A 16,172-nucleotide genomic window follows, 5' to 3' on the forward strand; every position below is an offset into this window, starting at 1 on the left:
CCATTCTCCTAATTAACATCTACGCCCGAGGCTGTCAGGGTGGTCGCAAGCAACCGGTCCTGAACGATCTAGATAGCCTTCTGAAGAAGTTCAGTGGTGACCGTTTTATTTTAGTAGCAGGCGACCTGAACTGCTCTTATGAACCCATCCTTAGTATGGCCGAAGATGTGGGAATAGATGAGGATACTGCTTGGAATATCCCCCCGCTGACTATAAGTAAGGGTGTCAGGGGAACCGAGGCGGCCCACCACTGGCTGGGATTCTGCCTGGAGTGGGGGCTACGGGCAGTGAACGGCCGCACTCCGTCTGATAAATCCGGGAAACCAACCTTTGATAATGGGACCAGCATGAGTCGTATTGACTACATACTGGTCAAAGTAGAAAATTGGTCACTCGTACTAAATATGGAGGTAGAGCCTAGGCCAGAGAGTGACCACAATCCCCTCTCCTTGGGTCTTAGGGTTCCCGGACTGGGTGTCGGCCCTATGATAACAACTTGCCTAACGTCCGACACAATATTGTGTAACAACAGAAGACAGGTTAAATGGCCTAGGGTCATAGCTGACCCAGAGCTTACTCATGAAATAGAGGAGTTAGTCTTAGAAACAAGGGGTAAGATGATAGACTTATCCCCCCCTGGTGGGGCCGACCCCTTAATTATCAACCTCCATGAGAAGTGTTTTACGGAACTTAAAAGCCTGCTCACTAAGCCATCAAATAATAAGGTATTCAAGGCCCCCAAAAGATGGTATAACAAGAGTTGCACGGAAGCCCACAGTAAATTAATAGCAGCTGTTAAATCGAGGATCTCCCATGACATCAAGAAAGCCAGGCAGTCCTACAAGCAGGTCCTTTGGATAGCCAAGAGGGATTGGGATGATTCTTACTGGTCAGATCTACTTATGGCGTGCAAGTCATCTAACCAAGTGACATTTTGGGAGACTATTAGGTGGGGCAGGGATCCGGATTCCCAAATACCGGTTAACCATGTCTCTGCTCTGGACTGGGTGGAATTCTTTTCAGCCCAATTTAAAGATATGAGCGCCGAACCAGAACTGGTAATCAAGCCTGCACTGGAGGCACAGTCCATAAACCCCGGGCCCCACTTATTTTTTCCGCCTCAGATACGGTGCATGCCCTCGGCTCCGTCCATTCAGGAAAAGCCCCGGGTCTAGATACCATCCCAGCAGACCTTTTTAAATTAAATTTTGATCTATGGGTCCCATACATCACCCTATTGGCAAATGCCATTGCAGCAGGGGCAAGGATTCCACAATCCTGGAAAGGGGCTGAGATACTGCCTATATATATCAAAAAGGGGATCGTTCATTGCCAAACAACTATCGCCCCATAAGCTTGATCGATTCACTCCAAAAAATAGTATCAAGAATGGTACTTGCAAGAATCCAGGGATGGATAGAACAGAACAATATACTTTCCCCCATGCAGGCAAGGTTTAGATTGGGCACCAGCACTATAGACCAAGTGTTCCGACTCACCATGCTCTATTGGAAGGTGGTCTTCTTGGGTGGAGGGGTAATCTATGCAGCATTCGTAGACCTCAAGTCGCCTTTCGACTTAGTTCCAAGGGTGAAACTATGGGAAGCATTAAGACGTATGGGATTACCTGTCGAACTCTTGGAATTAGTCATGAGATTGCATGAGGATAATTTTGCCCGAGTGAGGTGGGGCAAGGAGGGCCAGGTGACCAACAGCTTCCCGGTCCAACGAGGGGTGCGCCAGGGCTGCGTGTTGGCCCCTACCCTGTTTCTCCTCTTCATAAACCAGGTAGTCGAAAATTTTACCAATACGCAGACTGATGCACCATCTCTGGGTGGGTCAAAATATCCGATGCTAATCTTTGCCGATGACACCCTGCTCCTTTCTAAAACCCGGAGCGGGTTGCAGTCAGCCCTGAACAGGTTTGCAGAGTTCTGTAAGATAAATGCATTACAGATTAACGTAGACAAAACCAAAATTTATGGTTTTTAGCAATAGAACCCCAATCAAAAGTTCAGTTAGTTTGAACGGTGTTTTAATTGAACAGGTCAAGGTTATGACGTATTTGGGTGTGACCCTTGACTACCAACTTAGCTGGAAACCCCAGTTGGAGGCACTAAATCTCAAATTTGTCCACCTCACGGGTTGTCTATTGCATGAACAGAAGAAATCCTTGACTAAACGTATTACCCCAGCATTAAAAATATATGAAACCAAGGTCAATGCAGCAACCCTTTACGGAGCAGACATATGGGGATACAAGGATTTGTCAGTTTTGACCACAGCCCAGAATAGGTTCCTACGGAACTTGGTGGGGCTTCCCCAAGCCACACCTATCAAACCGTTGCTATTAGATCTAGGTCGCAGACCTTTAGATGAGATGGCACAGTTTCGATTAGTGGCACTCTGGCGTCGGCTTTGGACGACTCCAGAGCTCAGCCTCTTCGCTCGTGAATTGGATGAGGTCAAATCATTGTGGGGTGCCAATAGAATCCCCTGGCTCAGGGAAGTCAAAAATGTTTTGTATGCAATGGGCCTTCCTGAGCTGTGGATAAATCCCGGGTGTTCCAGTTTCCCCCCAAAGAAACATTTTAAAGATCTATTCAGGGCTTCGATAAAATCTATGGTGGTGACTCATTCTTCTGACACGAACTTAACAGGGCTTTTTCTAACACATAAATTGACACCTTCCCTCGAGCCTTATTGGGACCTGATATGTAAAACCCTGGATCGTAAACTGTACCATCAGTTTCGTGTAGGTACACTCCCCATTAATTCTTTTACTATAAAGTGGGCGAAGAATGGAAGTAACAAATGTTTCTGGTGTCCCGATCATGTAGAAAGTATTGGCCATTTGTTTTTTGCCTGCCCAGCTTATCGAGCCCCACGATTCAAATGGCTGAAACCTCTATGCAGAAGTTTGGATTGTGGGGGATATCTTGAAGCCCTGCAGATGTTTTGTAATATTAGATCCGAGCTTTTTGTGATTTGTGTGGCTAAATTCCTGGGTTGGGCGTGGCTGATCCGTACCAAGAAATTGAAAACTTATTTAAATTAATTGCCATGATATGAAGTACATGCCGTATGCTCACAACCTTTTAAATATTATGGGTCATGTTTGCAGTTTTTTTAACATATTTTATGTATTGTATGTTGTCTTTTATGAATTTTATTTCGAAATAAAGACATAATGAACTGAACTGAGTCACCATGTATGTAACTTATTTTGTGATGCATTTTATTGTACAATGCGTTTGAAAATCTAGTTGTGGTAGGGTGTTTTTTAAATTAAACTGTGTACTCTGGTTACGAGTTTGTTGAGTGTAGAAGTATATATATATTTTTTCTATTTTGTATTCTATCATAATTGTGCTGACTTTTCTGCTTTAACGTGCAGTACTATATTATTTTATAAAATGTATAATAAACTGTTGAAATCATGTTTGAAATTAGAATGGAAGCGTCTAAGCTGCTCTCGGTGAGGAATAGCAATGCTGGCTCCCGAATGATCCAGGGAGCCGGCTGGTACCGTGGTGGATTTGGGGCTCCACCTACGGTCTTGAACGTTATATTTGAGGCTTGGTGGATGGGGTGTCTGATGATTGTAAAAAATGAGTGATGTATGCTAATTTTTTTTTACCATATATTTATTTTGCACGTACAGTGCGAATTTTGAACGTTATTCCATAAGTGTACGTAAGCAAGAAAAATGAATTAAAAATAAATCTTTTACAGATATTTATCAAGTTTATGTGTTTATTTCTTTGTTGCTTGTAATGAGACGTTTAAGCTTTATTGGTACTTATAAGTAAGTGCTTATGCATATTCTAAATTTGTTGAGGAGCAGTGTTTTATACAGTGCTGAACTTTTGACCTCTATTGACAGTTGACTTTTGCATGATCTGTTGAGGGTAGGGTGGAAAATTATGTCAGTTGGAAAGGTTTGGAATGTTAAATCAATAGAAATGTGTGTTTTGTTTTGAATTAATGTGTGCAGGAGTTTAATTGGTTATTTATATGTATGTATGTGTAAAATGAGAGGGAAAATGTTCCATTTGACGGTTCTGCTGCAAACACGGAACTAGAGAGATTCTGTACAAGAATATCCACTGTGTGAATGGTATTCTTCTTAATCTACAAATCAATTTGAAAGGTGAGTTGATAAGTTGTATGGGAGTGTGTGCGGTGCATCTTTGTACATTAGGGAATTATGGGGTATATCAAGACAGGCGATAACATTTTTGCCGCTTTATGGGTAGAAAACTGCAGATAAAGCGGCGATATTGTTATTGCCTGTCTTGATAATATGCCCCTATATTTGTCCGTTGTTAAACGTTTTATAGTAGTAAATGTGTTTTGCTATTATGCATGCTGTTTTGTTTTTTTGTTTAATATCAGTTTGTGCGTCTCAGTACATTAAGGGATTATGGGCCATATTATTAATAAAGGGCGATACATTATCGCCGCTTTTATCGGCAGGAAACTGCCGGTAAAGCGGTGATAATGGTCTTGATATTATATCCTTCTGAATTGCCATAGAAGCCCAGGTTAACACTAGAACCTGGGCTGCTATGGGAATTTACAAGGGCCTATTATCAAGCCCATTATCGCCGATAAAAGCGGCAACAATGTATTGCCCTTTACTGATAATATGGCACTGACGGGATATTATCAAGGAATTAGGTAAAGAGGGGGACGCTGAATTGTGGGAAGAAGAGGCCTAGATATCAGAGGGTGCAGGAAATGTGGGTTGACTGATATGATGGTGAGTGGGCAAAATTTAAGTTATTAAGGGGCCAATTCTGATTCGGGTCAAAAATCGGCCCGACCGACTCGTACCCGGAACGGAGTCCGACCGACACCTACCTGCACCCTAGTACCCGTGCAGTACAAAGCCTGTGTTTAATAACCGAGCCGTACGGAAACCAAGCCGTTCGACCGAGCTGTGCAAAATTCAGCTATCCAGACGAAAAATGGACACAAGCCGCATCAACCAAACCAAACACAGAATGAACCCAACCGATACGTACCCGCGACGTCCGAGCCGCACAGTATGATGCCAAACGCATAAAATCAGACCGAACCGCATGGAGCCCAAACCCACGGCGATAGACTCGCATGCAACACAGAACACAGTCAGCGTGAAAGACAAAGAGCAGCCCGCACAAGCCAACATGAGAGTCCGACTTGGTCAGAAGAATGTCTCCTACATGCCCACAACAAACAATGCCAAAAACACAAAAAAAGGACCAGTCAAGCCATGACAAAGTCAATAAATACACAAAAAATTAAAAAACACAGAGACACACCACTAACTCCACCTATAAAAAGGCAAAACTACACTACCATGAGCCTTTGCAAGTACAACAGAGCAGCCAGCACAGAACACCTTGAGACACCAACCACAGACACACACACAACTCACCCATAACACAAACCACACACCATCAGCACTCCTCCAAAAGCTCTCACACATATACATAACAAAACAGACATCACTTGCACCCACACACCCACATCACTCCTCACCACCACCCATCACTATGCCCCCTAAGAAAACACAGTTCACAGACACTGAGCTAGAAAAATTGGTAGATGAGATCCTCAGAGTGGAGCCACATTTGTTTGGCGCATTAGTACAAAGGACCCCCATGTCACAGAAAACCAAGATGTGGGACAGAATGGTGGACAAGGTGAACGCACAAGCACCAGCGTATCGCACGAAGACGGACACTCAGACCAGATGGTATGACGTGTGCAGGAGGGTCAAGAAGCTACTCGAGAAGGAACACGCCTTGAGTCAGCGCACTGGCGTTGGCCCTCCTGCCAAACCAATCTACTTCAGGTCCTGGGAGGAGAAGGTCCTGGACATCCTACCATCAACACATAAAACAATCAATCAATCAATCAATCAATCAATCAGAGCATTTATATAGCGCACTGCTCACCCAGAGGGTCTCAAGGCGCTTAGGGGAGGGGGGTCCGCTACTGCTCGAACGGCCAGGTCTTGAGTTGCTTCCTGAAGGCGAGGTGGTCCTGGGTCAGGCGGAGGTGGGTCGGGAGGGAGTTCCATGTCTTGGCGGCGAGGTAGGAGAAGGACCGTCCCCCTGTGGTGGCTCTTCGGATGCGGGGGACGGCGGCGAGGGCGTGGCCGGTCGATCGAAGCTGGCGTTTGTGAGTGTAGAAGTTGAGGCGGCTGTTGAGGTATTCTGGGCCTTGGTTGTGTAGGGCTTTGTGTGCGTGGGTGAGGAGTCGGAAGGTGATTCTCTTGTTGACCAGGAGCCAGTGTAGGTCTCTCAGGTGTCCTGAGATGTGGCTGCGACGGGAGATGTCCAGGATGAGTCGTGCTAGGCGTTCTGGATCCGCTGGAGTCTCTTCTGGAGTTTGGCGGTGGTTCCGGCGTAGAGGGAGTTGCCATAGTCCAGACGGCTGGTGACGAGGGCCTGGGTGACCATCTTCCTAGTCTTGGTGGGGATCCACCGGAAGATCTTATGTAGCATGCGCAGGATGTTGAAGCACGACGAGGAGACGGCGTTGACTTGCCTGATCTTATGTAGCATGCGCGGGATGTTGAAGCACGACGAGGAGACGGCGTTGACTTGCCTGGTCATGGAGAGGGAGGAGTCCAGGATGAAGCCCAGGTTGCGTGCGTGGTCTGTAGGTTTGGGTGCGCTGCCTAGGGCGGGGGGCACCAGGAGTCGTCCCAGGCGGAGGGTGAGGATCCCAGGATGAGGACTTCCGTCTTGTCCGAGTTCAGTTTTAGGCGGCTGTTCTTCATCCATTCGGCTACCTCTTTCATCCCTTCGTGTAGGTTGGCTCTGGCGGTGTTGGGGTCGTTGGTGAGGGAGAGGATCAGCTGGGTGTCGTCGGCGTAGGAGATGATGTTGAGGTTGTGCTGGCGTGCGATGTCTGCGAGGGGGCTCATGTAGACGTTGAAGAGGGTTGGACTGAGCGAGGAGCCTTGATGGACGCCGCAGATGACTTCGGTGGCTTCAGATCTGAACGGAGGGAGGTGGACTCTCTGTGTCCTTCCGGCGAGGAAGGAGATGATCCACTCCAGTGCCTTCTCCTGGACTCCGACGTTGCTGAGGCGCTGTACTAGGGTACGGTGGCAGACAGTGTCGAAGGCCGCGGAGAGGTCTAGGAGGATGAGGGCCGCTGCATCTCCGTTGTCGAGCAGAGCTCGGATGTCATCGGTGGCTGCAATCAGGGTGGTCTCGGTGCTGTGGTTGGCCCGGAAGCCAGACTGCGAGGGGTCGAGGGCGCCGTTCGTCTCGAGGAAGGCGGCTAGCTGCTTGTTGACGGTCTTCTCGATGACTTTTGCAGGAAACGGGAGCAGCGAGATGGGGCGGTAGTTCTTGAGGTCGGTGGGGTCGGCTGAATTCTTCTTGAGTAGGGCGCTGAGTTCGGCGTGCTTCCAGCTCTCCAGGAAGGTAGCGGTGTCGAAGGAGGTGTTGATGATGTCCCGCAGGTGGGGTGCGATGACAGCGTCGGCCTTGTTGAAGACGTGGTGAGGACAGGGGTTGGTCGGCGATCCGGAGTGGATGGAGTTCATCGTACGGATGGTATCTTCGGTGCTGATCGGAGTCCAGGCGCGGAGGGTGGTGGTGGCGGGCGGAGGTTCGGTCGTGGCGTGCGTCGGTTGAGTGCTGAAGCTGTTGTGTATGTCCGCGATCTTGTTGTGGAAGTAGGAGGCGAGGGAGTTGCAGAGGTCTTGCGAAGGGGTGATGTCGTTGTTTCCGGCGTTGGGGTTGGAGAGCTCTTTGACGATGTTGAAGAGTTCCTTGCTGTTGTGTGCATTGTTGTCCAGTCGTTCTTTGAATGCGGTTTTCTTGGTGGCGTGGATGAGTTGGTGGTGCTTGCGGGTGGCGAGCTTGAGGGCAGCCATGTTGTCTGGAGTTGGGTCTATGCGCCAGGTTCTCTCGAGGGCTCGGCAGTTCTTCTTGGAGCTCTTGAGTTCGTCGGTGAACCATGGGGCTTTCTTGCTGCTGGGTCTGCTGGGCGGGGTCCTCAGGGGGGCGAGGTCATCTGCGCAGTCGCTGATCCACTTGGTGAGGTTGGTGGCCGCCTGGTTTGGTTTCTTTGTGCTGATGGGAAGGTTCCTGCTCAGGGAGGTTGCGAGCTGGTCGGCTGTGATCTTGTTCCAGCTTCTGCGTGCAACCTGTTGCTGGTGGTGGTGGATCGTGGTCCTTCTGAAGCTGAAGTGGACACAGCTGTGGTCCGTCCAGTGGCGTGGCTGAAGGCGATGTCCTTGCTGGATGAGAAGACGGGGTCGAGTGTGTCCCCGCCGTAGTGGGTGGGGGTGGTGACCAGCTGCTTGAGTCCCAGGTTTGCAAGGTTGTCCAGCAGGGTGGTGGTTTTGCGTTCATTGTAGTTCTCCAGGTGGAAGTTGAGGTCCCCGAGGAGGATGTAGTCGGTGGAGCAGAGGGCGTGCGGGCTGATGAAGTTGGCGATGTCTTCGCTGAATTGTGTGCGTTGTCCCTAGGTCTGTAGATGAGGGTGCCTCTGAGGGTGGTCTTGGGGTTGATGTGGACCTGGAAGTGCAGGTGCTCGGCGGGTGCGAGGGTGTCTTCGGTGTTGGTCGTGATGCGGATGGTATTCCTGTGGATGATGGCGATGCCTCCTCCGGTGTGGTTGATGCGGTCCCTTCGGATGATCTTGTAGCCGTCTGGGATGGCGATGGCGATGTCGGGCGCTAAGGCAAATTATTTATGAAAGAAGTATGTATACACCTCACTTCTATTTCATGCTCTGCGACAAAACCCTCTTTGTAATTATTTCATATGTGGTAATGTGCAATGCTTATTGCCTTTTATTTTTTGATAAAAACCCTTTTTCAACAGACAGTCTACAAGAAAGTGCAAGGTGACTGAAAAATAGCTTACACAATTCTCAATCAATTCAGTACACCAAAATTAGTGAAAAAATGAGAGAAAGACAAAATGACCCCTCACGGGCGCACCACCAACGGGGTAACTGGTAGGTACTCACCAGATAGGCCCCCTATTCTCATCATAGGCGGTCATTTTTGTCCCAGAAAGAAAAAGGGTCCAAACAAGGGAAAATAAAACCATAAACTGTGTTAGTGCAGTAGAGTGATAAGTAATCACACTCCACTTTGTGACAAGAAGTGAATGAAATTGGCAGACACATTTCTATCACAATTGTATTATTTATTAAGTGTGATCTGGCAAATTAAAAGAGAGGCTGGTTGCTATCCTTGCATACCAACACCCAATGCCAACATGTTTTTTGCCACAACATTTTTGGCAAGTTCTTCAGGGCCAGACACTTCGTCACAGCACCAATGTTAGACACATCATTCTTATAGACTGTCAATTGAAAAGGTATAGAAAAAACACTATGTTAAAAATACAACCGTTTTACCCCATGGACAGTCCCTATTCTGAAGTTGAAAAACATAATGGTTACCCTCAGTCAGCTCATATTTCTCAAACCAGCATGTGAGGTACATTTGTAGTGTAACAAACTCCTCATGTGAGTCCTTTTCAAATGACCCTTCAGTCATTTTGTCAATCTGAAACTATGCCCCAAGGAAGGAATAAAAGTTTTTCAAAAGGCATGTTGGAAAATGCACATAATACATATTATCACACCAACAATCTCAATGTAACTGTATCATCATGACTTGCGAACCCTTAATGTATTTTAATGTCATGGAAAATTGGCATTCAACCAATTACTATTGAAAAATGCGTAATACGCCTAATAGAAAGAAGCAAGCAAAATACTTGTGTCAGATCTTTCTACATAAAATATCAATGCAGGTCTGAAGCTCGCAGTCTCGGGGCATTATGTGCAAGTGCGTTATAAGCCTAACAGAAAGAAGCACGCAAACCAATCCTGTCAGCTCCTTCTACATCAAATCTCAATGCAAATATCAGGCTCGCAATCTCGGGGCGTTTTCCGCAACAACTATGTAACTACCCTATTACATCATATCTCTTTTGGCGTTACCCCAAACTAATGTCAAACCATCTAGGAGCCACGGTTCTCAATACATTCCCGGCCACCCCACTCCTCACTGAATAAGGCCTCACGGAGCACAGCGTCTCCTCCTGTATCTCACTGCCCTGTCTCATTGTATTTAAAACTCTGTATGGGGCGGTCACTTGATGGCGTCACCAACATGTTGTGCGCGGCCACCATCTTAGAATGGGAAGGTTTTATTCTACTTCGGGAATAAGATATTCCATTTCTAAAAGTTTTTAGACCAAACTACAATACAAATACGTTTTTTTTTTAAAACAAGCGATCTTCAAACCTGGGGGTGATGGTGCACATACTCATTGCATTGTCACCAGAAATAATAAAGAAAGGATCAAGAAAAAAATCAAGAAGAGAGTTGCATGTAAGTTCAATTATTGGCAACTTTATTAGGCAGACACGACAATATGGCTAACAATGATCGTCAACCTTCTGACACAAATACATGGGCATCAAAATATCCGATTCAACTTAAAAGACTCAGTGAGGGGCACTGTTAGACCCGTCTGAGTCCCCTCACCACTATGATTTCTTTTGTTCCCCTGTACCTCCCAAAATTTGTCGCTTTTCTTTGTCTACCAGGAATTTTGTGTGCTGTTTCATGGGGCTGGATGTTCCTTGACGCCCAGTTTTTCTCAAGGTTTTTGGCACCTATTTACAAGGAACCTGTGACATTATAGACTGGGATTGGCAACCTGTATGAATGGCCTCAAAATGGTGGCCATCCATTTTCCTCATGTGAGTGACTCCCCTTGGAGCCTCCATGAACCTTGACCTTTCAAGGTTTTGGCGCCCTTTTACTTGGCGCGCATTCCTGACAGGAATTTCTTTATTTCCCTCAGGTACACAAAATGGCTGCTCTAGAACCCCAGTATGGTGGCTGTTAGGGTCCCAAATACCTCTCAGAAGGGCCATGTCATTGGCCTAGCCTAAAGAAGGTTCTAGAACCTACTGGCACGAGCCAGCACCTCAGGGCACTGGCTATATAAGGTCCAGTCCCTGGCGGCCATTTTGGAGATGACCAGAAGACTAGATAGGATAATGATGTTCCAGATCTAGGTGAAGACGGAGATTCCAGACTTGACACCAGATTGACACCTGCCCTGTTGACCCCTGAGGCGGCTGGTAGTGCAGGCAGTAGAGCAAGCAAGGGTCACTGGTGTGGATCCTGACTGGCGTTCCAGTCAGCTGTGTGTGTGCGGTGACCTCGCGCCTACAGCGCCTGCCCAGCGAGTGCCTCGTCACCCCCAAGAGACTGTGGCTGTTTTCGTGTGCCTCCCCGCCCCCGGTGGTGAATTACGACAGACTCTGGTCGCGAGGTGAGAGCAAGTTCACCGTGACCGAGAGCGTCCTCTGTGCATCCTTGTGACAGGCGCCTCCAGCGAGGAGCTCGGACGTCTCCGAGCTCCACCGGCGTAGAGTGCTTCCTGCGCAGACCGAGATGAGGTGGTGCACCGGGGCGGGGAAAGGCCGACCTTCGTTGGGCGGGACTACTGTCTCTGCCCCTCCCCAGTGGATCGGCGGCTGTAGCTGTGGGCAGGAACCATCCTTGTTTGAGGAAGTCGGCGGGAGGTCCGTGGAGCCCCTGAGAACCCGTCGCTGGCGAGAGAAGTGCTGAACCCGACTGAATCGCTTTTCGATTGCAGCCGATGTGAGGTGGGCCCGTTTCTTCAGGTGGGAAGCGCTGATATAAAGGAACTGTGAACCGGCATTCATTTGACTGAGCGCGAAGATTGTGTGACCTCTTCGGCAGCCCCGTTCGGCAGTCTAAAGACTTTGAACTGGTGCCGCCTGAGTGCTAGCAGTGGTAAAGCCCCTAGGCGCGCTTAGATCCCCACCGGCAAACAGAGATCTCAACCCGGTGGCAGCCGAGTGTAAATTAAGTGTTCACTGTCTTTCGTTGCCTTTTAGATACACGCGCATAACCCCGTGTGATTCTTAAAGAATCCCAACACTCCTTTTGTGCCCAGAGAAGCCTGTGTACATTATTGGTGAAATCGTCATAAACTGTAAGAGTTATCTTTCCAACCTGAAATGTATTTCCAAATGTAGTGTTCCTGAAGTATTTAATTGGTGGCAGCGATACCAGAAAGAATATGTGGTTGTTTATTTAAATGAACCAGTATTCATTCTGCTATACAGAAAGTGATATTTATGCTATTTATTGAAGATATTTATTCCCGATATTTATTCTATTTATTGAAGATATTTATTCCTGGTATTTATTCTATTTATTGATGAATTGTAACCCTGAGCTTATTTATTGTATTTATTCCAAAATCGAAACCCAGCCAATTGTGACCAAAAGAAATATAAACGTGCTTTCCTAATTGATCTCCATTCACAACAGAGAGTTTTTACATAAAGGAATCGTATTTTTCTACAGCAGTGGTGTGGTGTCCTTCTTTTTGGTGGTTGTTCAAGGAGATATTATTGGGTCAAAGCCGGCTTAACACAATAGCCTTCACTTGCCTTGACACTTGAGCCAAGCTATCCCCTTTGTGCTGGGCTTGCCCATCACAGGTCCAACATAAAATTGGTGCGCAGCGGGTGGGATTAAGAGCCGTGCTTGTTTTGGACCCCATAATAATTCAGTGTGCGCCACAGGTACACACTCGGAGTTTTCTCCCAGCGGCCCTCCAATTCAATATTTCGCTTTTTCCAAATTCTCTTCTGGAGGTGGTTGGAGGTGACCCTCAGAGTTCCAGGCCCAAAGAGACCACCCCCTCCCACTCGAGGAAAGGCCCCTGGAGTTGCTAGTGTAGCGCTCGGGGAGGAGATGCCCTTAGTTAAGGGGAGGGAGTGGGCGGGTGTCACCTTAGTGTCCCTGGGTGATCGGGAGATGGTTCCAAAGATCCAGGTGCCCCCAAATACTACCAAGTATGGGCAATGGGTCACCATCAATGGCCATAGAGGGGAAGCTCTGAGAGATACAGGAGCCAGTATGACTATAGTCAGGAGTCATCTGGTGTCCTCAGAGCAGGTGATTCCAGGTGTACTTCATCCAGCCGCGATGGCTGACGGCAGAATGAGCCTCTATCCCGTGGCTGAGGTTCCCTTTGAGTGGGGAGGGGTTGCAGGTTCACTTTGAGTCGCCGTAAGCCCCGCCGTGCCAGTCGATTGTCTGCTGGGCAATGATATGGAGCACAATGCTTGGAAGGAGGTGGAATACCGGACTCATTCTGAGATGCTGGGAACACCTGATTGGGCCTGTGTGAGTACCAGGTCGGCGGCTGCTCGGGAGGAGAAGCCGCATGGGTTGGAGCCTGGAACAATGGCCACCCAGCTGCTGATGAGGGAGCATCTCGAGGACAGGAAGAGCCTGCCTCAATGTCCGTGCCCCGTGAGACGGATAGGCCATCGGAGGAGATGGACCCGGAGTCCGTGGAGGAGGACATGGTTCCGTTGGAGGATCTGCCTATCCCCGCTGAGTGGCGAGTGGAGGGGGCACCATCCAGGGAGGAACTGAGCAAGGGGCAGAGGGAATGTCCCACCCTCAAGGGTCTGAGGCAACAGGCTGAAGCCCAGGCAGCAGGTAACGAGTCTGGGAACTATCGTGTTTACTGGGAGGATGGTCTCCTCTACAGTGAGCCCAGGGCACCAGTGCATGGACTGTCACGGGCCCTGGTAGTCCCACAGTGTTACAGAGCCTTCCTATTAGAGTTGGATCACGAGATTCCCTTGGCAGGACACCTGGGACAGGACAAGACCTTTGCACAGCTTGTCCCCCACTTTTATTGGCCTCGAATGAGGGTGGCGTCCGACACATACTGTCGGTCGTGTGTGTCATGCCAAGCCAGTGGGAAAACAGGGATGAAGCTGAAGGCTCCCCTGGAACCACTTCCCGTCGTTGGCACCCCCTTTGAAAGGGTGGGCATCGACATTGCTGGGCCCCTTGATCCACCAACATCATCCGGTCACAGGTTTATCCTGGTACTGGTGGATCATGCTACAAGGTATCCGGAGGCAATACCTCTGAGAACCATTACTGCACCAGTAGTGGCGAAGGCCCTGATGGGGATCTTTACCCGAGTGGGATTCCCCAAGGAAGTTGTGTCTGACAGGGGGACCAACTTCATGTCAGTGTACATGCGGGCTATGTGGAAGGAGTGTGGAGTGACCTACCGGTTTACCACTCCTTATCACCCACAGGCCAATGGCCTTGTGGAAAGGTTCACTAAAAGAGAAACACCCTGTCTTAGACGTTTTTAGGTACGGTATCCTACCATATGAACACAGAGAGTTAAATACTTAGGAAGTCTATAAACCTATAGACTCTCAAAAATCAAATGAAATAAAGCTAAAGCAGGGCAGTGCTGGGTAGACAAGTAGACAAAATGAATAAAACAAGATAATAACACCAAGTGAGAAGATATGTCGGAATACAAACAATAAAATGTATTACCTCCCGAACGGGTTACAATCTAAAAGAATAATTAAAAACCACTATAGGCCACCAAAAAGGTGGATAGTTCATAAAAACAATCATATACAAGCAAGTGAACACAGTCGACGCAGCGTTTCGGTGCTTAAAAGAATCTTCACACCTTCCTCAGGACGTTCACACTAATTTCATATCTAAAGCAATCAAAGAAAAGTTTTTTCAGTCAAGTAAAACTTTAATAAATTAACAAAACATTACGCCATTTGTCTACACTTAAGGATAGTTATAGCTCCTGCATTTCTCTTGTTACTATTTAAATATGTTCTCCATTTTAACATGTATAGTTACCAAAACATATGAATTCAGAGCTGCTATTCGACATGATACTCTCATCTTGTGCCTAGTTAAAAATGCTCACAAGGCCACTCTGTATTTTGTATATATATAGCTAGTAGTTATACATCCTTTTATACCCCGAGTCTGTTAAGCCTTAATGAATTTTCTAGGGCTTAACCGGTTTCATACGTGTATGGTTTGTGAGTACCTGTTGGGGATGTGGGATGAATGTATCAATTCTTTTCACCCAGAAAGCAAGTATTTATCTTCAGCGGAATTATTCTCGCTCAAGCTGTGTAGTAAAGAGGCACAAAAAATATTCAATCATTTTGCTCCCTATTCCTGTGGTGGAATTTCATAAGAGGCTAAAACACTAGTAAATTACCTTCTATAAGGATGCACTTATTTTCTAGGTGCACGGAGGGGCCACCGATGGATAGTCTCAATACCTAGATACACAGATACATACGGATCAATCCATGTTTTCAGATTTTTAGGAAGATCATTTGTTTATTTTATGTATCATTCCATATTCATACTGACCTGATAGTTACTCAGGCTATCAGTGAGAATTTCACGACTCTTGTGGATTGTCGCTTCTGAGGGTTCTTCGTACATTTAGAAACCCCAATTTCTTGGCTCTAGAGAAAAAATATTTTTTAAGGATAAAGGACCTTGTTTTCATAACCCACTTTTTTTGAAAAAAAGTTTACTAATACATTTATATGTCATAGACATTATTACACGTATATATCCTTAGTCCTGTCTGAAATGGGGATATGCTTTAACTATCACAAAGTGAATGGACAATTTAAGAGTGGTATTTACATTGTCCATATTCTGTACTCTGCTGAGTATGCTGAAAAAGGAAGGTAAAGTTTTTCCTTTTGCCCTTGCAGTCCCATACTTTATCTATGTGTTACAAGGCACAACTCTATGGGGCATTTTAAACTATACTGACAAATACGCTATGTGTCCAACTCCATAGGGGAACATTGTCTGTTAACCACTTCCATGCTAATGACAAGGTCAACTCGTCATGGGTTTTACCTGCCCTGTGCTTATGACGAGTTGACCTTGTCATGAATAATGGGAATGAAGGATCTGCAGCACAGGAGGGGAAAACCCTTAGCAGCCAAGGTGTTAATAAAAAGAGTACTTATTTAAAAAAGAACCTATTTAAAAATGGCCATATGTCGATATTTCGACCAATTCTATTTTTCGAATGGGAGAGAGTATTCTTACCAATATTTACTGATTCGGCCTCCCTGCTCCTCCGTGCTGTCGTGGTTGTCGATGCCTTCGTGATGGTGCAGACTCTAAATGCAGCCATTCACGAGGGTGTTTTTATGCTGACACCACTCTTCTTGACCCGGAAGTGTCCTCGCGGGTGAAATATTTACTTAGACCGCGCATGTTAGAAATTTAAATCTTTTAAAATAAA

General features: G+C 47.0%; 1 long non-coding RNA gene across 1 annotated transcript; it reads right to left on the reverse strand.

The window, feature by feature from the left end:
- Window positions 1-14,479: 14,479 nt before the first annotated feature.
- On the reverse strand, window positions 14,480-15,366 carry LOC147728696 (uncharacterized). Its single transcript, XR_015309571.1, has 4 exons — window positions 15,272-15,366; window positions 15,114-15,177; window positions 14,937-15,020; window positions 14,480-14,586 (listed from the first exon to the last, which is right to left on the reverse strand). It is a non-coding gene; the product is annotated as an uncharacterized LOC147728696 (long non-coding RNA).
- Window positions 15,367-16,172: the final 806 nt, after the last annotated feature.

This window comes from Lissotriton vulgaris, chromosome 3_1 (assembly GCF_964263255.1).
Source record: "Lissotriton vulgaris chromosome 3_1, aLisVul1.2, whole genome shotgun sequence".
In the NCBI taxonomy this organism is placed as follows: Eukaryota; Metazoa; Chordata; class Amphibia; order Caudata; family Salamandridae; genus Lissotriton; species Lissotriton vulgaris.